Consider the following 23077-nt stretch of genomic DNA (forward strand, 5'->3'; position numbering starts at 1 on the left):
CCACTCTGGTGTGTGGAGGGCCAGGGAAAGATGGTCCCTAGGGTGTGGAAGGAAGCTGGTCTTGAGGACTGAGGGATATTAGAGCAGTATTTCACCTATCGGTCCCCAGGTGCAGGAAGGAAGATTCCAGAATGAGCAGGCCCTTGTCCTACTGATAGTATTGGGCTGGAGAGTCCTTACTCTCACCCGGAGAGCCTTTTCTGGCTATATCACCATATATCACTGGTATGTGTACCCAAAATGGTGTTAATTCTTCTTTAATGTTTACCTCTAATATCCGCAGGATCTCTCCTCACATCCCTGGAAGTCTGCAGAACCTGTTGGCTTCCACAGTAACCATTCACGGAGCCTTCGGTACATGGTAGACCCTTCGGACATCAAAAGTGCCACATGAGATTTATAGGTGAGAAACCAGAGACAGAGAGGTTGGAGGGTTTGCTCTGGTGACTCAGGTAGAAAGTGGAAAATCCAGATTTGAGCCCAGATCTTCCTGACCCTTCAAACTCCTGCCTTTTGAACTATGGTTCACTGACTGTCTAGTGACCTCTGAGGTCACCCATGGTATGCCCTCAAGGACTCTCAATTTTAGAGCTCACCTATACCTCCAAACAGCTGATAGACTTTAAGAAAGGCACTGGCTTATGCTTTCCTTTTAAAATAAAGGAGTTGTCTGACTTAGGGTTTCCAAAATGCATTCCTCAACATTTTAGGCCCTCAAGGTTCTCTATGAAAAAGAGATCCAGGGCACCTGGGTGGCTCAGTGGGTTAAGCCTCTGCCTTCGGCTCAGGTCATGATCTCAGGGTCCTGGGATCGAGTCCCATGTCAGGCTCTCTGCTGGGCAGGGAGCCTGCTTCCCTCTCTCTCTCTCTCTGCCTGCCTCTCTGCCTACTTGTGATCTCTGTCTGTCAAATAAATAAATAAAATCTTTAAAAAAAAAAAAAGAAAAAGAGATCCATGATCAAATCCATTGGAGATACTGAATCTCCCTCTTGGTGATTCCCTATATGGGTAGGACTTTGAAAAATCTCATACAGTCTACCATTCTCCACACCTATTGCACCATGGGATCCTTTTGGTGTGCAAGTCCTAAGATCATCCTAGGAAACTGGTGATCCAAAGCTGTCCAAAGTACAGACCTGAACACCCAAGCACTCATTGCATGTATCCTTCTGGCTATGGAAAAAATGTAAATGGTCACAGTCAATAGATCCTGCCCTCAAAGAAGTCCTACTCTGGCAGGTGACATAAACATGTCTACAATGTACTATAACATCATATGCTAAGTGTCTAGCCTGGGGTCAAGGGACAGGTGCCTATTGGATGAGAGAGTTCTGGAAATGATGTCAGAAGAGGGAACTAAGATGGCCTAGCAGAAGGAACAATGCATCCTGTGTGGGTGGGGAGGCATGGCAGTGGTCAAAAGGACCTGAAAGAATGAGGTCACCAAGTGGGGCTTTGAAAGGTAAGCCAAAAGAGAGTGTGGGAGAGATGATGAGAACTTCAGAGTCAAGGAAATGGATCGGCCAAGACACAGAATGTTCGGGAAAGGGTGATTAATTTGACAACCCAAAATGGAAACCCAGGGGGTAGGGAATGATGTGACCCAGATGCTCTCTGAGAGAATATTCTCCCCTGAAGAGGTTATGAGTCTGTGACCCAGGGACCCTCATGACCTTCTCTTTTCTTGTCTGTGACACAGCTAGAATTCCTGATCTAGATTTTCCGATCGTGCCGGGTTGCATTCCAAGTGTTCACTCAGCCAAACTCTAACCCAGAAAAAGTGGAGATGCTATGGTCAGGGAATAAAAATTCAGCCCTGAATTTCCCTCCCAGTTTTCCTCAACTTGGTTTCCAAAGGTCACCTGGAGTTCTGCTTAACAGTTAGAAATACTCTAGGCAGCAAGTAACCAAAAAATTCAACTAAAGTGATTTAAACACCTTTTTTCCCCACTGTGGGACAGAAAGGTGAGCGTGAGGTGGAAATGCTGGCATCTGGGGGTTGTCCCCCAACCCACAAGGCCCTCATTTTAGGGATTGGCCCCAGACCAATTCAGTCATCTGGTCAACTCCTACCATAACCTTCTCCCTCACCAAGGAAGAAGTTTGTTTTTCCCACATGATATACCTACAGGTAGAAAGTGCTGCTCAGTGATGTTAGGGCCACTGTCTTTGTAATTCTCTTTTATTCATTTTGTTTACAAGATATCAGGTATGGCTCCACCCATCATGTCTGCGCTCAAGGTAGAAATATGGGAGAAGGCAGAAAACACACACTTCCACAGAGCTCCCAAAGCTCTCCCATGTGCACATGTCCAGAATATGTTATGTGACTGCCTCTAGTTACAGGGATGTGTGAGGAAGTGACTGTATCACTGGGGACTGAGTTCACTGCTGCTCTGAACCACGGTGCTGTCAGCAAGGAAGGGGACATGGACGCAGAGTCAGCCATGGACAACACCTGCCCTCTGTGGGCAATAGAATTCTGCTGCACTGTTGGGGGAAATTCTTGGTGTGGGCCCCATGACAGAGTTCAGCCCCCATAAAATGATTGCTTCTCAGACATTTCTACAGACCACTCAGTTCCCTTAAGGTTAATGCAAAAAAGAATTTTACTGTTTAGAAGATTTAGGTGACCTCTGTGGGAATTTAAGGATTTCTCTAAAAGGCCTCAGGAAAAAGGCACAACTAATTATGTGCCTTAAATGTAACACACAGCAAACCCTGACCAGGATACTTAGAGTACAGGACAACCCGTGCTTTCAGGGAGACAATGCTCCGCCCTTCTCGGCAGAAGCCGGACATCAGCAGCATCTTCGAATCTGCCATAATACCCTGAGGGTGGCCTAGCGATGGGACTTCTTGCTTCATTTAAAAGGAAGGTTCAAACTAGATACACAGAGAATGAAGGACAGAAAGACTGGGGAGGTCTGTTGGGTGTTGTGTCTTTGATTTTTGCCTTTCTGTTTCCGAAAATATTTTCATTATGAAGGCTCAGTTCCCCACTCTCATTCTGCCCTTCATCTGGAGTCCTCAAGGGAGGACAATGATATCTCCCCCAACTGAGTGCTCCCTGTAAGCCGGATGCAATGCCATGTGCTCTCTATGCTCTGTCTTATTGGGCCTCACAACCGCCCTGAAGAAGAACTGCCATCAACCCATTCTGCAGATGAGGAAACCGGGGTCCACAGGAGCAAATTAACATGCCCAGGACTATCACATATCAGGTGCCAGGCTCCTAACTGGCTCTCGAAAGCCTAAAATAAACAAAAGCTGCTCAGCCTAACACAGGTCCCCAGGGGAAGTGAAGCCCCACTGGGCTCCCTGCCAGCTCTGACCACAGTGTCTTCTTTTTTTTTTTTAATTTTTTAAAAAATTTTTATTTATTTATTTATTTATTTATTTATTTTAGTGTCTGTCTTCTTCATTCAGGAACTGGGCAGGAGGCAAGGGAACTAATATAAATGGAGCTGCAGCTCAAGCTAGGCCACGAGTAACATTTAATTTGAGTGACATCTGATCCTCACAATAGTTCAACAGAAATCTACAGAGACTGGTGATTGTGATGGTCAGCCCTGCATTCTGGCAGATTCTAATCCTGCTGGCTGTGTGACGTTAGGCAAGTTTCCTCACCTCTCTGAGCTTCACTTCCTCTTCTGCAAAATGGTGTCCATCATGGGAACCTTGTGAATAACAAGTTAAATAATCAATGGGAATAGTTTAGTTAAGCGCTCAATCAGTATCAGCTGCTGACTGCTCTCTAGAGGGGAGGCTCTCTTAGCCCTAATTTAAGGAGGAAGAAACCAAGGGACTTGCCCAGGTCACATAGGTAGAAAGTGGCAGAGATGGGATGGGAACTCAGGTCCGAGCTGGCGTCATTCAAAAACCACGATGCATCTTTCCATCAGTGACCCATAAAGCATCTCTCTCGGAACATTAGCACCATCGGGGGAGGCAGCGTGTGCTGCCAAGGGAAGATTTTCTCTAGCCTTTGATGGCCAAAACCTCGAAGAATGGCATCTGGACATGGCCAGACCCCATGCAGAAGTGGCTCTTAACCGATTCCCTCTTTACTGTCAGCAGCAGGCAGGTGGGGAGCCTGCATTCCAGGGCTCCAAATAGGAAAGTCATAAATTTGCATTCCCCAGAGATGGCACCCAGTGCTCCCTGTAATGTCTCACAGACGTGTCAGCACATCATAAAGCATTCCTACTTGGCCCAGAGCAGCCGTTCCCAATTTTGTCCGAGTCAGAAACAGCAAGACCTATGGGCCTGCCGCTGACTATTCCTGATTGAGTCTATGGGATTTCGGCCTCTAAGGCCTGTATAGGCAAACACTCAGAGGTGTTTTCCCAGACCAGTGCAAACATGCTTCCAAGAGGCTTCTCCAAGCTCTACTTCCTTCTTCAAATAGGCCAAGAGGGTTGGGTTTTGTTTTGTTTTGTTTTTTTTCTTGTTTGGGCCCGAGAAAAGTACAGCATGTATTGTACATACACGCAAACAGTAGGTACAAGGTAGCCAGAATGGCTTGTTTTTGACTTTTTCATCAGAGCACTGAAATAGATGACCAGGCACAACCTCTGGGGTAGACGCCAGAGTCCGTCAGGCAAGAGTCATGGGGCCGGACCTGGTCGGCTGAGCTCCTGGGTTCTCCACGCTGACATGCTGCAGAGAGATACTGCATGTTTATCTAGGCTTTGAGGTGGGTTTTATAAATCCCCCTCTGTGGGCACAAAGCAGAGAATTCTCTGCCCTTGAGCCTGCCCAGCTGGGTGCACGCCATCCAGCGTGAGGTGTCCTCTTCCTGGAAATCAGATACGAGAAGTGCGAGTCAGAGACCGAAGGAACAGCCCGGCCCCCTCACCCCCCACCCCCTCACCCCCGGGATGTGGACAAACAGCAATTGGCTGAGGCAGAAAGAACAGCAGCTTCAAAAGGGTGACCCGGGTCCGAATCCTGGTTCTGTCTCAGCTCTTCCATCTGCACCAAGTCCTCTGTCCTCATCTGGAGAGCATGGTCCGCCCTTCCCGCCGTCTGATAGGGCTCGTCCAGGAAGGAGATGTGTGTGCAGGCTCTTATCTGTGAAGAGCCCAGTGGAGAGGAGGTGTCCACTCAGTGTTTCTCAGTGAATGAGAGAACTAACAACTTGGTCTACTTGCAAGGAAAACAGGGCCACTTGTCCTGAGAGCAGCACTTAGCGTGTTCGTGGTTAAAGGCTAGGCCCATTTAAAGCACTGGGTAGACATCCTCTGTAATTTCCCGAGTGAGTGGACAAAGCCAGGATACATCATCTAAAAGCCAACTCTGGGCCCACGTGCTCTGCTGCTGAAAACTCTCTAACAAGTCTCCGCCACACTAAGAAAGGAACCCAGATCCTGGCCGGAGACTTTAAAATATGGCTGCAAATTGACCCTTTCCTAGATCTACCAAATCTGAAACTCAGCGGTAAGACCCAACAATCAGTTTTTAGCAAGGCCTCCAAGGGATTCTGAAGCACGGTTAAAAGTCACTTCTGCAGGTCCCAGTGACTGCCCCTCGTGGCCAGTGTCACAAATAACGATACAGACCTTTAAGGCTGTAGTGGCCCCATCATGACCTCCTTAGCTGCAGGCTCCAAATGACAGAGTCTCTACTCAAGCCAGGCCTGCTGAGGAGCTGCAGCTCAAATGGGTAAACTGTCAGAATCTTCTAGCAACTCTGGAGAAGGGAAGTGACCTGACTAAGGCCTTGTTGCAGAAAGAATTTTGCAACCTAGTACAGGATGGATTTTAGAGGGACGGAGGCAGACGAATGGTGTACCCGTCTGGAGTACCCTGCGTATCACTTGGAATGCTTCTGGCTGCAACAAAACTAATCTAAGTCATGGATTATCAAGTGAAGGGTGGCTGAAACCATAGAGGCCCTCCCTAGGTCACTTTGCGAGAAGCCCAGAGAAGGCAGCACTGGTTCCGAAGGGCTCAGGTCTCCCCATCTGATGGCAGGTCAGCCTTCCTTGTCACAAGATGGCTGTTGCAGCCTCAAACACCGTATGTGCACTTGACACTTAAACATGAAGGACTCTGTCTCCTTAGGAGGGAGGAGAACTGTTCCCCAAAGTCTCCTGGCTGACTTTCCCTTACGTCCCCTGCTCCAATTTGGGGATCATGCTCATTCCTAGGCTAGCCACTGACTAAAGAGAAGGGGACTGCCACAGGTGGCTCTGGTTCATCAGGACAAAAAACCAGGGCTCTTAATGGAGAGGAAGATATCTAGGAAAAGACTAAGGGCAGTGACTCTGCTACCAGATATGAGAGTGCTTCTTTAGAAAGGGATGAGCTGAGGGCCGGAGTGCCAAGTTACAGATGCCAGTGGAAGATGTTCTTGTGGTTCATGGAAGATCCTGCATAGCCAAGTGGGAAGCATCAGAGGGAAAGATATTAGGACAAGAGTTAAACCACATAAGAAAGTCAACTCTGGGGGTGTCTGGGTGGCTCAGCTGGTTCATCGTCTGCCTTTGGCTCCGGTCATGATCCCAGGGTCCTGGGATCAAGCCCTGAGTTGGGCTCCTTGCTCAGCAAAGAGCCTGCTTCTCCCACTCCCTCTACCCTCCCCCCACTTGTGCTCTCTTTCTCTGTCCAATAAATAAAAATAAAACCTTTTAAAAAAAAAAGAAAGAAAGAAAATCAACCTGTGGAGAAGCAGAGGCAAAGGGAGAAGAGCAGAAGCAGGAGATTTGGGCCCAAGAAAATTTCTATATTTGCTAGGAGCCATTACATGAACAGAGAAAGACAGCAATGGTACTGTGGACACCAAGGCCGCATACAGGTAAGGAGATCCCTTCTCTACCTGAAATCTTTCAGGGATCTCAGCTAGAGGCAGGGCAGTTACCAAAGGGAGCTCAGTTTCTCAGGAGCTCTCAAACACTTAGCTGGGCATGTGGCATCTTGGGGCAACCCCACATTAGGGTTCTCAGGTCCTGATCTAACACTGTCTTTAGAAGCCAAAAAAGAAAGAAAGGAAGGAAGGAAGGAAGAAAGAGTGAGTATGCTGGGAGTTGGTGTGGGGGCCTATAGGGAAATCTAGGCAGTGTGGACTCACCAAGAACTTCCTTTCCAGAGTTTAAGTCATGACTTCAAATTCTATTTCCTGTAGAGGCATGGTCTGCCAGGCACACCCCAAGGCCAGGGGTCTGCCAGGCAAGTGGTAAGTTCTCAGGGCCCAGGAAGAGAGAGAGTGCTGGCAGAAGGTCGGCTAGGAGGAAGTGAGGTTCAAAGATACCCCCCACCCCCACCACACCTCACTCCAGCTCCATCCAAAAGGAAGTGGATTCCAGGGGGTGGGGGGCAAAGGGCTTTAAGGGAGAGAAAAGAAGATGAAGAGCGTCCACAAAGGCGAAGGCTGCCTTCCACGGTGACACAAGGGACAGAGCCCAAGGAGAAGCCCATGTCTCTGAGCCGTGAGCCAGCTGGGAACTGGGAAAAGAGCGGGCAGGAGCTCCTCCTGAAGCACCTGCCCTGGGAGTCGGAGCAGGTTTGGAGAAGGTAAGGACTCCCTGTGAGAGGGCTAAGATCGTCCCAGAAGGCAGGTGCCTCTCCCTTCACCATACACTGCCTCATACTGCAGAGGGGTCTGCCAGGGTGAAGAGAAGAGATTTAGCAGGCTGAAAACAGAGTGAGTTCTGTACAACTCTCTGTGAACCAGAGTTCAATTTCACTGGCAGCTTTTCTCCCCAAGCCCCTGCGCCTGGGAGATTTACTGTTCCAGGGGGTCTATGTCTGCACCGCCACCTGCCGCAGTCCCAAGGCCCAGGAATGGCCCCAGGTCAACAGCTGCCAGCAGGCTTCCCCTTCCCTGGGGCCCCCTCCCTGCAATAGCCCCAGGGATGGGCAGCTCACCCAGCCTCCCAGCCTCTGAGTGTGCCCAGGGTCGCCTCTCTCTCCCCCCGACCTTAGGCGGCACGGGTGTGCGTGGGCTGCCACCACCATCGTGCTGTCCCCAGCAGGGTCCCGGCTCCCTCCTGTCATCGTCACTTACAGGGAAGGCCTCCAGCTCTGAGGCCAGGATGCACAGCCTCGCTGCTTAGACATCACAAGTCTGCTCAAGTCTCACCTATAAAATGGGACCTGCTCCCTCTGGAGTCTCACTTCCACATTTGTCACTCAGAAGCGTTAGAAAGCCATCCATCTTGTTCCTGGTATCATTTTGGTAATGGATCATTCCTCTGTTTCTGATCACCTGTTTTGCTGGACAAGCTTTTTTTTTTCCTCTTAGCAAGTGTTTCTTCAAAATTTACAAAAGTAATGTGTCTGCCCTATGCAGCGACAGGGATTTGTAGGGGGGGGGAAACCTCATCATCTCTCCCAATTTCCTCGTCACCTGCCCTTCCCATGCCTAAACCATGTTGGGGTGTAACTGTTCCCTCCTGCTCACATAAATATATGCAAATGGGTGTGCAGGCAACCTCTTGGCTTGGGGCTACAGTTTTTGCAAACCTGGGACCCTACAATACATGCTTTCTTTCCTAACGAGGTATCATGGATTCTGCCATTGGTAGATAAAACCAAATGCATTTTGTACACAGTTGTGGGATATTTCCCAGTTTTGATGGGCCACAATTCCTTTGCTCACCCTTCCCCCCACTGGTGGCTATTTAGGTGATGTCCAGCTTCTTGTCAGTGTGAGCAAAGCCACAAGAAACAGTCCCATCCACATGGGCAAACTCTGGGCTCACTACAGATGCCATCTGTCTATCTTCCTTGCCTACTTTCTCCCTTCCTACACAGTCTTGCTCATTTTCTCTCCAATTCTTGTCAGCAATTTGTTACTGTACTTAATAAACATGTCCAATGTTTGTTTTTTTTTTTAATTTTTCTGTTTGTTCTCTATAAGGGTTCTGGTACCCAATTCCAGTATGGGTGTATCCCCCGTCCCCCACCCCAGCTGGGTGTCTTACCATTGAACTTAATTCTGGCCCTACCTACTGGGAGACTGGGTCAGATCCCATGGGTTGAGGGTCTGGTCCCACAAGCCTGACCTCCACTTCAGATGCCGTCACCAGCCCAGGTTTTCACCTGTGCCTCTGACTGACCAGCTATACACCAGAGGTTCCCATGACCCCCCGACCTGGATTTTATTACTTGGCTGGAGCAGCTCACAGAATTCAGGAAACCTACTTGCTCACTAGATTACCAGTTTACAAAGAGTAGCACAGGATATGAATCAACAGCTAGATGAAGAGATAAAAAGAGAGGTCCTAAACAAAGAAGTTTCTGTCCTCATGGAATTTGAACCTGGAATGGCAGCATGTGGGAGCATTCTGGTTCACCAACCTGGAAACTCTCTGGGTTTTTATGAAGGCTTCATTACATAGGCATGGTTGATTAAATCATGGGCCACTGGCAATTGAGTCAACCCTCCAGCCCCTCTCCCTTCCCCAGAAACCAGGGGGGTGAGACTGAAAGTTTCAACCCTTCAATCACTTTATTGGTTCTGCTGGCAACCAGCAGCCATCCTTAGGTGGGTCCAAAAGTCACTTCACTGACATAATAGGAGGCACCTCTGTCATTCTCATCACTTGGGAAATTCCAAGGTTTTAGGAGTTCGGTGTCAGAAACTGGGTCAAAGGCCAAATACATATTTCTTATTATAAATCACGCTATCATAGCCTGTATCTCCAGAGAGTCAAAAGCTACTCAGGGCAAGATGAGAAAATTACACTCACCTTTATTACTTGTGAAAGTCCCAGGACCTAGTGGGTATATTTGTGGGGGTTTTTGTTTTGTTTTTGTAAGATTTTACTTATTTATGTGTGTGTGTGTGTGAGAGAGAGAGAGAGAAAGAGAGAGAGAGAGAGAACGTGCACAAGCAGAGGGATTGGCAGGCAGAGGGAAGAGCAGGCTCCCCTCTGAGCAGCGAGCACGGTGCTGGGCTTGGTCCCGGGACCCCGGGATCATGACCTGAGCTGAAGGCAGAGGCTTAACCCACTGAGCCACCCAGGTGTCCCCCCAGTGGGTACATTTGTAACAGGAATGAGTACATGAACCAACCCTGTGAGAGGGAGTTCCCAGCACCTCTAAATCACTGCAGGTGTGAGGGTTAAGAAGATGGTTTTAGAATCAGATAAAACTGGATTTATATCCTTGGTCTAATAATTTACAAGTTGGGTGTGCTTGAACAAACTATTTCACTTGGAGTCTTAGCTTTCTTCTTTGTACAATGGGGAAGGCAAAACCCATCTTGCAGGGTTCCTGTAGGGCAGTGCTACATAGCAATAGGGATGGTAATAAGGACAATAAGACCCAATTAAACTAAAAATTAACCCAAACTCAAGATATTTTCAGAATGAGAAAGAAAACTTTCCTGTCATCTTTTGTAAGTGGTCTATGGCATGGAAGAGAAGGTCAGGAGGAAGTAGGCTGGGGCCTGGGAAACAGGTGACAAATGACCAGAGGGCCTGGACACTTTGAAGCAGTGTTTCTTAAATTTGAACCATCTTAACCATCAGTGGGCATGTAGTACAGAGATTCCTAAGCCCTTCTCTTGGAGATGTGGACTAAGTCTGGCATGAGGTTGAGACATCTGTGCTGTAATAATCACCCAGGGGCTTCAGGAGCATAACCACGTCTGGGGAACATGCACGGAAATGGGTAAGCCCAGCTGAGCTCCAGTCCCCTGTGCTCTCCTCACAATGTTTCATAGTATTCAGCTTTGTATTTAGTTATGTAATCTATTTTTACTTAACTTTTGTATATGAGGCAAAGTGTGAATCAAAAGTTTTATATATATGCATAAGGTATACATATCCAATTTTTCTAATGCCATTTGTTGAAAAGACAGACCATTCAGTCTGGGCACCTTTGCTAAAAATCAATGGGCCATATATGTGTGCCCCTACTCATGGATGTGACCCTGTTCTGTTGACCTATTCGCTTGCCATGATGCTAGTACCACAATTGTCTTGATCACTATAACTTTATAATAAGTCTTAAAGTCAGATAATGTAAATCTTTCAACTTTGTTCTTCTTTTTTCAAACATGTTCTGGTTATTTAGGTCACTTGCATTTCCGTATGAATTTTAAAATCAGCTTGTCAATTTCTTCCAAAAGAACTGCAAGATTTTGTATTAAATTTTGTTGCATCATTGAATTAGTTAGAGGAGAACAGAATAGATCCATAAAAATAGCATCTCTCCCCATAATTTAGCAATCCAGTAATACTTTGAATATAAGGTTCCTTTGTGGGAAATTTTTTATAGGAAATAAATTTTTTTAATACATGTAGAGCTGTTCAGGTTATCTCTTTTGCTAAACATGTGAACCAGGATATGGCATTGCAGATGCTCCTTTGTCCCTCCAACTCAGAATTGTGACATCCCTTTACTTGCAAAAGCAAGCTGCCAATGGCAAACATCAAATAATCTATATGCCAAGAAGCTTGGTTGCTCTTTGCTGAATTTGACAGATAAATACCTAAATGGTAATGCTAATAGACCTAATCATCATCAAATCTTTTTGGCCATGGCCAAAACATAACGGTCAATAAACAGAAAGATATCCCCATTTGAAAGGAAAGTTCAGGGAAACTCATCTTTTTAAAGGACTCTTCTTATTACTTTGACAAGTTTAATTTATTTCTAGTTGTTTGTGATCACATCCTGGGTAAAGCACCACACTCAGTGAGAGCAATGAAGCATGGCAGAATTGAGACCTCCCCAAGCAGCTCTTGGTAACAGAATCAGCACACGAAGGTGAGGCAGAACTGCTGGGATTCAGATAGAACGATTAGGTCTGCAGATTATCATGGTGAGAAAGACTTCAGATTTGGTATATTCCCCACTTCTGAAGAACTTTTCAAACTTTCCAGGATAGCTTTCAACCCCTCTGCAAGCAAAGTGAGATAAACTGAGGCATAGAACGCCAGTGAATCGATTGAGCACTCCATCTACAAGATCTCTTATCCCCTGCGTGATATAGTGCTCAAAATGAGAAATGGACATTCCAGAGGTTCCTTCCTTCTCTGGATGAAGAAACTAGTGTCTGCACAGTCACTGTTTAGGAGAACATAAGTGTCATGCAATGAAGCAGACATCAAGGCAGTGAAGGGAACAAAAGATAATTCCTCTCTCACATACATGTTGACTGAGTAGTCAATGATCTTAAGAAACAGAATGAACCTTTAAATTATCACTCTAAAATTCAAAAGTTTCACCATAATGTCACCATAATCATTTTTGGGCAGTAAAATCTGGGGGACCAGACAGGGAAAGAGCTTTTACTTTTAACTTTATGTACTTATACTTAAATGTTTAAATGATAATTCTGTATTCCTTTGGCTATTTAAAAACTTTATAAACTAGTTTAGATCTATTATTAAAGCAAATTCTAAGGTCTCTTAGAATTTTCTCATAGTAAAACTCCATTAGAATATTCATTGGTCTGGAACTGTATCTTTCTCAGGGCCCCACATAATCATTATACTCTGAAAATGTTCCTTAAATTGGCAAAATGGGTGACTTGGCGTGACCTCTTTGCTCTCTGAAGTATTTATGAGCATAATAAACCCCAATTTGGACCATCAGGGGCTCTGTAAATCAACATGACTCAAGAGTTGAACAATAACCTAGATAGCCCCCCAAATCAAAACTATCCAAGTGGAGACTTCCAGTTCTGGCCATGATGGAATAATGGGGACCAGGTTTACCCCCCACACCTGAAATAACTATGAATCTGGACAAACTATATGAAACAATGGTTTTTAAGACATTGGATAACCATGCAACAAAATATAATGACTCCAGAAAGACAGAAAAAAATAAGGTAAGCCCTATGATTATCCTGAGTTACTGCCTTGAGGGTATTTCCAGGCTGTGGCATAGGTAGGGGGAACCAAGCAGAGCCCCAGAGTAGTCTCTGACTTTAGAAGATAAAGCTTAGATTATAGGGAGACCAAGGAAGCCAGAGTTTGCAGGGCACAACAGTGGACAGGAGGGAGCTGCCCAGAGAATCCTCAGAGATTTATAGAGGGTGTCCCTGAGTATTCAGCAAAATAGTGATCAGTGCATATTTCTGAAGAAACTGCACAAAGCTGGGGAAAGAACCACCCAAAATGATGAGAGGGAACAGTACCTGGTATAGTTAGCTGAGGCCAGAAAACCTCATACATCATAGGTATTGGGTAAAGTACTAAGAACTGTCTTACCTAAGTAGCAGAGAATGACTAGCCCTAGATAAAATGTTGCTCTGTTCCAGCCTAAAAGAAAATTTAAAGCAAGAGCTGAAAGGATCAAACTGTGTCCAAACAACCTCATCCTAGGGTAAAGCCAAAAATACTAACAGGAGTATAAAAGTAGCTAGCAACCAAGAAGGTAAAATTATAATGTCTGTCACCCAATCAATTACCAGGAAGACATTCAAAGGAACAGGAAAATATGGTCCACAGAAATTAATTGAAAATATGGTCCACAGAAATTAATTGAAAACAATGCAGAGATGTCACAGGTGTTAAAATTGGCAGAAGAGAATATGCCAGAAACTGCAGTTATTATAACGGCAGTCCATATGTTCAAAAGTTAGAGGCAACACGAACATGTTGAGTAGAAACATGGAAGATATATGAAAAGATAACACATCAAACATCTGGAGATGAAAACTATAATGTCTGATATTAAAAAGACATTGTATGGGATTAAAGACAGATTAGACACTGAGGAAAAGATTCACGAACTTGAAAACATAGCAACAAAAAATATTCAAAGTAAAACACAGACAGAAAAAAATACATTAAAAATGGATAGTATATTTGAGTTACGTGACAACTTTAAACAGCTTAGTATATGTGTAATTAGAACTCCAAAGGAGGGAAATGAAGACAGAAGAAAAGATTTGAGGAAATAATGGTAAAATATTATCCAAATCTGATGAAAAATAAAAATTGCAGCTAACTAAAAAGCTCAAACAACTCCCAAAACAAGAAATATGAAGAAAACCACTTCAAAATACACCATAAACCAATTTCCCAAAACCAACAATAAAGATAACATCCTAAAAGCAGCCAGGAAAAAAAGACAGATACATTATATAAGGAGGAGCAAAGGTAGGAGTGACACCACATTTCTCCTTTGATTTCATGAAAGCTAGAAGGTAGGGGAGAAACATCTTTAAAGTACTAAGAGAAAAAAAAGACTTGTCAACCAAAAATTCTATACCTAGTGAAAAAATAAAGATGTCATACAAAAACTGGAAAAAAAAAAAAAGTCACCAGAAGGTTTGCATTACAAGAAAAGTTAAAGGAACTTTTTTCAGATAGAGGGAAACCAATAACAGATGGGAATACAGATTTATACAAAGAAATAAAAAACACTGGAAATGCTAACTATGTTGATAGAGACTTTTTTTCTTAATACTTAAATGTCTTTTAAGTGATTATTTAAACTGAAATACTAACATGGTATTTGTGGGTTTATCATAAATGTACAAAATGACAGTAAAAGCATAAAAGTTGGAGTGGGGAAATGGAAATATACTTTGTTGAGATTCTTATACTACACATGAGGCAATATAATATTGCTTGAAGACAGATTGTGATAGGATACGGATGAATACTATTAAGCCTAAAGCAACCACAAAAATAAGAACAAAAAAGATGACAGCTAATAGTAAATGAGATAAAATGGGTAATAAAAATACTCAATCCAAAGGAAATCAGAGAGCGAAGCAACCTTGGAGGGGGAGCCAGTCTATCTCAGCTTCCTGAAAAAACGAGTGGATACCAGTTATTGGCTGTTGATCCATTTCTTTTTTATAGTAAAAGAGCACCCCCACCCCCTTTTCCCTGAGGAGACCACCCTTCCCATGTGTGGTATGGTTAATCTCACCCTCGGCTCCAGGAAATCAATGAAGCCATAATAGGCTATATTTAGTCATTAGCTAAGGGATAGGAAGACGACCTAGCCTAGACAAAGGAGACATAAAACACCTTCTGTTGGGATTTCTAGGGGAAGAAGTTTTCTCACTACAAAGAAATTTTATTTTTAAATTAAACACTTTTATTGTTTAAGCCATTTTGAGTTCATGTTTCTATCAATTATAACTTAAATATTCACAACAGACACACACCCAAGAAAGACACTTTTCTGCTAACATCTTTATAAGTACCCTATAAGTAGTCCTTAATAATAAGGGACAATGAAGGCAATCAGAGTCAGGAGATTCAGCATCAGGTCATGTATGGCCACTAATCCTGAGCTTAACAATGATAACAGTAACAACAACAGCTGCGGTTGACTCCTCATTAGCCATGAGCTTGCTCTAATTGGTGTACATACAGCATTGTAATTGTTACAAAGAGGAAGATGGAAACTACACTTCTTATTTTACTGATGAGGAAAACTGAGGCTCATGGAGATAAAAATAACCTGCTCAAGGTCACAGAGTTAGTAAGCTAGTTACTTTTCTTCACAGCACAGCTGTGATAGATTTCACTATTATGGTTTTCCCCCATGGAACTGAAAGTGTCACCAGGCATTCTAGAACCTTTGTCTTTTTCACCACTGGATTCCTGGTGCCCAGAACAGCTTCTGCACAGAATAAGCCCTCAGGAAAGAGTGGTTGGGTATAAAATAAACAAGATTCAAACCCACGTCTACCTCCAGAGCCAACTCTTTTCACAGCTCCAGACTGCCTCTCATTATCTCGTTCTATGAATGAGCCTCTCATATGCTTATGAACACCCCGGCCTTCTCTATCTCATGGAATGTTTTAAGTAACTGGCCTTGCTTCATAAGCCCTGTCATGGAATCCCTTGACCATCCTGGATCTTCTCTAAGGATCACATGATACCCACTGGTGGCACCGTGTGCAAACAAAAGAGACCCACTTGGTGGTAGACAGAGCTGGACTCTCTACAGACATTACCTCATTCAGTCCCACCATACATCTGTAAGGTGGGGAGCAAAACTCCCTGTTTGGCAAATTGGGCCACTGAGGCCCAGAGAGGCTACATGATTTTAAGGTCACAAACAGACTGAGGATTGTCTGACTCCAATGTCTTTTACATATCTCTTCAAAACCCACACTATATACAATTAAACTGTGTCATGAATATCATGAACCCTGGAGCTAGATTTGGGGGTTTAGTCAGAATATGTCAAAAACATTATTAAACAGACATTTGTTTGGTCATACACCATCACTTCAACATACACTTTTGAGCACCTACTATGTGCCAGGTACTATGAAAAGCAGTGAGGACAGAGTGTTAAATAAAACAGTTCCCATGGGGTACTTGAGCAGCTCAGAGAGTTAAGGCTTCAGCTCAGGTCATGGTCTCACAGTCCTGAGTTTGAGCCCCACCTCGTGCTTTCTGCTCAGCAGGGAGCCTGCTTCCCCCTCTCTCTACCTGCCTCTCTGCCTACTTGTGATCTCTCTCTCTGTGTCAAATAAATAAAATCTGTAAAAAAAAAAAAAAACTACTACATTGAGATACCACCTTACACCAGTTAGAATGGCCAAAATTAATAAGACCGTAAACAACGTGTGTTGGAGAGGATGTAGAGAAAGAGGAACCCTCTTACACTGTTGGTGGGAATGCAAGTTGGTGCAGCCACTTTGGAAAACAATGTGGAGATTCCTCAAAAAATAAAAAATAGAGCTACACTATGACCCTGCAATTGCACTACTGGGTATTTACCCCAAAGATACAGATGTAGTGAAAAGAAGGGCCATCTGCACCCCAATGTTCATAGCAGCAATGGTCACGTCGCCAAACTGTGGAAAGAACCAAGATTTCCTTCAATGGACGAATGGATAAGGAAGATGTGGTCCATATATACAATGGAGTATTATGCCTCCATTAGAAAGGATGAATACCCAACTTTTGTATCAACATGGACAGGACTGGAGGAGATTATGCTGAATGAAATAAGTCAAGCAGAGAGAGAGTCAATTATCATACAATTTCACTTATTTGTGGAGCATAAGAAATAACACGGAGGACATGGGGAGTTGGAGAGGAGAAGGGAGTTAGGGGAAATTGGAGGGGAAGATGAACCATGAGAGACTGTGGACTCTGAAAAACAATCTGAGGGTTTTGAAGGGGTGAGGGGTGGGAGGTTGGGTGAGCCTGGTGGTGGGTGTTATGGACAGCACATGTTGCAAGGAGCACTGGATGTGGTACATAAACAATGAATTCTGGTACACCAAAAAGAAATTTTAAAAATTAAAAATTAAAAAAAAATAAAATAAAACAGTCCCTGTGCCTTCTTTCACAGTTCACTCTAGTATGAGCTGAGACTCTCCTGTCTTGGGGTTGGGCCCATTGCACACTTGGCGCATTAGTTACAGCAGACTATAGTACAGCAACAAATACTCATTAGCCAGAGTGGGCTAACTGCTTTAGAAACAACCTCAAATATCAGGGACTAAAAGTAATAAAAACAGACCAATCTCTTATACAAGTTCTGATGTTCATATTCTCAGGGGGCTCTTCCTAACTGCTCACCCAGGAGCCCGGAATCCTTTAATACTGTGGCTCTGCCATCTTGTAGCTTCAAAGATGCCCTTGTATCAGCTAGCTAGAAAATGGATAGTTTTACATGGGAGACTTCATGGCCCAAGTTTGGAGGTAGCATATATCCTTTTCCCCCATAGTCTGCTGGGCAGAACTGAGCCACATGACCACAATAACTGCAAGGGAGCCTGGGAAATGGAGAAAAACTCATGAAACTTAGTGCCCACCAAGAATCTCTTTCAAAGACTCCAAAAAGTCTATGGGAGTTTTCAAGAATTCCAGAACTCCAAACATCCCAAATTTCTAAACTGGAATATGAAGGATGATCCTTTCTGCATAGCAATTGAAGGTGGGGATTCAAGTCAGCAACAGTTACATTCCAGACAGTCATTCGGGGACTTGGGCTGGTGGCACTTCTGCCATACTGAAAGGCTTCAGAAGAGATTTTAAGGACCAGACCTAAAAATTTCACTCAACACTTCCACCCATAGAACTCAGTGATATGACCATATATGAAGGGAAGGGAAGGAATGTAGCCTATATGCCAGGCAGAAGGGACAAATTGATTTTTCTAGATTAGAGAATTCTGTGCCACCCAGATATTTTAATTGTATCTACCAAATACCAGTTACTTCTCATCTCATCCATTGACACCCCTCCCTAATCTGCTTCTCTGTGGTTTGACATGTGTCCATTTAGCTGTGGCTCCAATGTGACATCTCACAGTTTCCAATTCTGGTCTCTAACTACAAGTCCTTCCTTTCAACAAGGAGGTAATTTGTGAAAAATTACTGAATGTGCTCTCAATAGGAAACCCCATGTTCTTCTGAAATTCATTCATTTGGTGATAATGCACTTAGACTTAATCATTTCTCCACTAGAGGATGGCAAGGACCTGTTTTGTTTAGTACTCTAATGCTGGTGCCTAGAACAGCATGCTTGGTACGTTGTAGGTTGCCCAATAAATATTTTTTGAATGAATGTATGAATTTTCCTTCAGTCTTAGAATCTGAATAGGGAGTTCATATTTGATGTTGGAAAAAACTTCCCTGCCTCATTATATATGATCCTAGTTCCCCAGTCCCTGGAAGGGCATCCTGATCACAAGCCACACCTTTTCCAAATGCTCACTAACTCGCTCACTCAGCACCCACTCTTTTCTACCCATAACAAACTTTGAGGAAGCCACATACATCACAAGGTCTTTTTTTCCTTATTTTTTCTATGTAGAAACTGGAGCAAAGGTGACTTCAGAGTCTGCCTGACCCTTATTTCCAATTTTTGTCGTCACTGACTGGCAGTATGGAATCTGCCATGGTTGAGATATGTGCTGCTATGCAATATATCCTAAACTGAGCCGAAAAAGAGGTGTCTGAATTCCAGCTAAGCCACTTAATGGCTATGTGATTTCTATACAACACCTCAAGGCACTGAGTCTCAGCTTCCTCTTTGGTAAGCAGATAACAATATTCACCTCTCAGCTTCACAGGATTGTTGTAAAAGTGCATTTGGTTTTCATTCAGTAACTATTTATTTGTAGTCTACTATATGCCAGAAGTTGACCTAGGTTCTGGAGATACATCGGGGAATAAAACAAACTTCCTGTGTCTCAGAGTTTATAGTTGGAGGAAACAGACTGTCAATAAATCAAAAGATGAATATAATATATCAAGTGGTGGTGAGAGGTATAGGAAAAAAATGTCAAAGGGTAAAAAAAAAAAATGAGGATCCTTTAATATCTTATATAAGACAGTCCAGAAAAGGATATTGGAAGAGACACCTGGAGGAAGTGAGTGGGCCATACAAAGGCATGAGGGAAGAGAAGGTAGAGCATGTGAAAAGGCCCTGAAGCGACAGTATGCTTGGTATTTATGAGCAACAGCATGGAGATCAGATTGGCTGGAGCAGAGTGAATGAAAGAAGGGTGGTAGATGACGAGGTCAGAAAAGTGACCTGGAACTAAATCAATTAGAGCTCTATAGGCCATGGAAAAGATTTTGGCTTTTACTCTGAATAAGACAGAAAGCCAATTTTGTCTTGAACAAAGAAGTGATGCAATGTGGCATACACTTTACAAAGATCATTCTGGCAGCTATGTGAGTAGGCTTCATGGAAGCTATACTGGAAGCGAGAAAACCAGGTAGGAGGTTACTGTAATAAAACAGGTAAGAACTGACACAGGGTTGGACCAAGCTGAAAGCAGAGAAAGTGGTGAAAACTGGTCAGATTATGGATATATTTTAAAGGTAACAACAACAAGTCTTCTGGGTGGATGAGATGTCAACTGAAAGAGAAAGATAGGAATCAAACATGGTCCTAAGTTTTGACTTAAGAAGGGCTAAAATGGGGTTGCTATTTACTGAGATGAGGAAAATTGCAAAAAACATAACATGGAAGTTCTATGTTAGGACCTTAATCTTAGAAACATTAGTTTGGCAATATCTGTTAGACATCCAAATGGTGAGGTTGGACATTGGCTATGTGTATTTGGAGTTCCAGGATGAGGTCCAGGGTAGAGCTATAAATTTGGGAGTTGGCAGTTTATATAACGCCATGACAATGGATAAGATCACTTAAGGAATGAGTAGAGAAGAACTGATTCTGAGAATTGGGTAAGAGGAATTCCAATATTTAGAAGTTTGGGAAAAGGGAGAGGCATGGCAAAGAAAAACAAAAATAGAAACAGTTAATGAATGAGGTAGGAAGAGGAATGAGAGAGAGAGTAAAGAGGGTCAGGAAGGAGAAGTTAACATAACTTTCCATTTATTATCCAGTAGATTGGCCAACTAGCATGGTAGTAGATATACACCCAAATATATCAGTAATTAAATGTAAATGGTTAAGTAGTTCAATTAAAAGTCTATAATTATTAGACTAAATTAAAAATAAAATCCAACGTATGTTGCTTACTACAGATATACCTTAAGCATAATTCATAAAGTAATTAAAAAAGTAAAGATGATAAAAATATACCATACAACTTCTCTTCAAAAGAAAGCTGGAAGAGCTATATTGATAGCAAAGAAGACTCAAGGCAAAAAGATTGGGATAAAGATACAAGTTTCATAAAGATAAAAGGGTTAATTCTCCAAGAAAACATTAAATTCTCAATTTATATGTATGTAAAAATCATAGCTTCAAAATAATAAAGAAAAATTGACAATTATAAATATAGGCAAATCTACTCTCATAATGGGAAACTTAACACACTTCTCCCAATAAAAGGTGCAGAAAGGGGAAAAAATCAGTAAGGATTATAAGATAAACAACAAAATTAACAAATTTGACATATTGGCATGTACAGAACACTGTGCAGAAAAGAATGCACATTCTTTTCAAGTATACATGGAACATTTATGCTGGCCATAAAAGAAGTTTCAACAAGTTTTAAAGGATTGAAATCACTCAGAATATGTTCTCTGACCACAGAAACATTAAGCTGGAAATAAATTTTTGAAATAAGTAAAAATTCCTCATTTTCTTAGGAATTTAACAATATACTTTTAAATAGGTCAAAGAAAAAAAATTCAGTGGAAATTGGAAGTCATGAAAATACAACATATCAAAGCACAGGGGATATAGCTATAGCTGTGCTAAGAGAAAACTTACTGTTTTAAATGCATATATTTTAAAAGATAAAAACAGAAATCAAAACTCGTCATTTATCTCAAAAATAAGAAAAACAGCAAATGAACTTAAAGAAACTAGAAAGGAAGAAATAATAAAAACTAAGAGCAGAAATTAATGAAATACAAAACAAACATTCAAGAGAGAAAATCAATATGCATAAAAGTTGGCACTTGTAGAAGAATAATAAAAATTTTAGATTTCTAGGAAGTCTGATAGGAAAATAATAAAGAAGGCACATATTACCAGTTGAATTGAAATGAGGACATCAGTTCATATGCAACAGATATTTAGAAGATAATTATAATATGTTATGAATAATTTATTATTAATAAATTTTAAATTTCAGATAAAATGAAAAGTTCTCAGAAAAACAAAGCTAACAAAGACTGATAAAAGAGAAAATTAAAAACCTGTAATAGTCCTATACCTATCAGAGTGTGAAAGCTGTAGTTAACAATATCTATACAAAGAACTCTCCAGGCATAAATGGCTTTCCCCTAAGTAAATTCCTCTAAATATTTATAGAAGAAATGGCACCAATCATATACAAACAGTTGAGCAGACCAGAAAAAAGAAAAGCAAACCCTATAATTCCTCAGGAAGGAATAACTAAGTAGCATTCCCCAAATTACTTTGACCTAGAACCTTTTTCTCTAGAGCAGTGCTATCCAATTGAAAACTAGTGCCAGTCACATGTGTAATTTTAAAACTTTTAGTAGCCACATTATAATAAATGATATAGGTGAAATTAATTTTGAAAATATCTTTTATTTAATACAATACACCAAAATATTACCAATTCAACTCATAATCAATATAAAATTATTAATGAGATATTTTCCATTCTTTTTTGAAGACTAGTGCTAAGGCTTTAAAACCTGGTGAGTTTTAGGGCACCTGGGTGGCTCAGTGGGTTAAAGCCTCTGTTTTTGGCTCAGGTCATGATCCCAGGATCCTGGGCTCTCTGCTCAGCGGGGTGCCTGCTTCCTTTCCTCTCTCTCTCTGCCTGCTTCTCTGCCTACTTGTGATCTCTGTCTGTCAAATAAATAAATATAATCTTTTAAAAAATAAAATAAAATAAAACCTGGTGAGTTTTGTATGCTTCTGGCACATGTCAAGTGCTCAGTAACCACATACGGCTACCATATTGGACAATGCAGCGCTAGTGACTTGTGTGGGTCTCTTCCATTTTGTAGGGCACTCTTCAAAAAACCCTGCCCTAAAAAGAGACCATGGCTAAAACCTTCTCACCTGGTCAAGAGATAAAACATGATAAGAGATTCTACATCAAATTATAAAAAGTATCATCCCAGAAAACTGGTGAAGCATTTTGGAAAACATCTCAACCTGTGGAAGAATTATTTTTTTAATCAAAAAGTAAAAGACAGGACATGGGGTCAAATCTTTCTTATTGTACAGTGCTGTTTTGGTTATCTTTTTGCTATGTTAACAAATCATTCCCCAAGCTTAGTTCCTGAAAACAACCACCTTTGTTTGCTTGGGCAGGGTTTGGTGAGGACAGTTCACCTCAGCTACATGTGGCATCAGTGAGGGCAGTTTGGCTGCTGCTGGAAGATGCATTTTCCAGGTGGTTCATTCAAATGGCTGTCAAATTGGCGCTGGCTGTTGGCTGGGGGCTCAGTGAGGCTATCAACAAGTAGAGAAGAATCATGGGCCTCACCAAGTGGCTGCTTGGGCTGCCTCCCAGCATGGCGGTGGAACACCAGCAGGGAGAAAGCCAAATCCACCAGGCTGCTCAAGGCTAGACTTTGCAGGGCCACAGCATCATTTCTGCCCTGATTTGAGAAGATGAAGAAATAAATCCTACCCCTGGGTGTGGGGAGAGACAAAGCACTCATGACTATCTCTGACCCACCCCAGATACTGCAGCACTTTCAAATCCGTATTTGCTCTTCCCAGTAATGTTTCTCAGTTTTAATAATTTATTTCTTAAATAAGCTTGA

General features: G+C 42.6%; 1 long non-coding RNA gene across 2 annotated transcripts in view; it reads right to left on the bottom strand.

Moving 5' to 3' along the window:
- The window catches only part of LOC122892666, a 225782-nt gene that overhangs the window by 63842 nt on the left and 138863 nt on the right, over positions 1 to 23077 (bottom strand). The window contains exons 1-2 of one of the 2 annotated variants that reach the window (XR_006381439.1): positions 3632 to 3997; positions 269 to 368 (exon numbers count right to left, since the gene is read on the bottom strand). The exons of the other annotated variant lie outside the window; for it this stretch is intronic. This is a non-coding gene — a long non-coding RNA (uncharacterized LOC122892666). Of the gene's footprint in view, positions 1 to 268; positions 369 to 3631; positions 3998 to 23077 lie in introns of those variants that run through there. 2 annotated transcript variants of the gene reach the window in all.

The sequence above is a fragment of the Neovison vison genome, chromosome 1 (assembly GCF_020171115.1).
Source record: "Neovison vison isolate M4711 chromosome 1, ASM_NN_V1, whole genome shotgun sequence".
NCBI lineage: Eukaryota > Metazoa > Chordata > Mammalia > Carnivora > Mustelidae > Neogale > Neogale vison.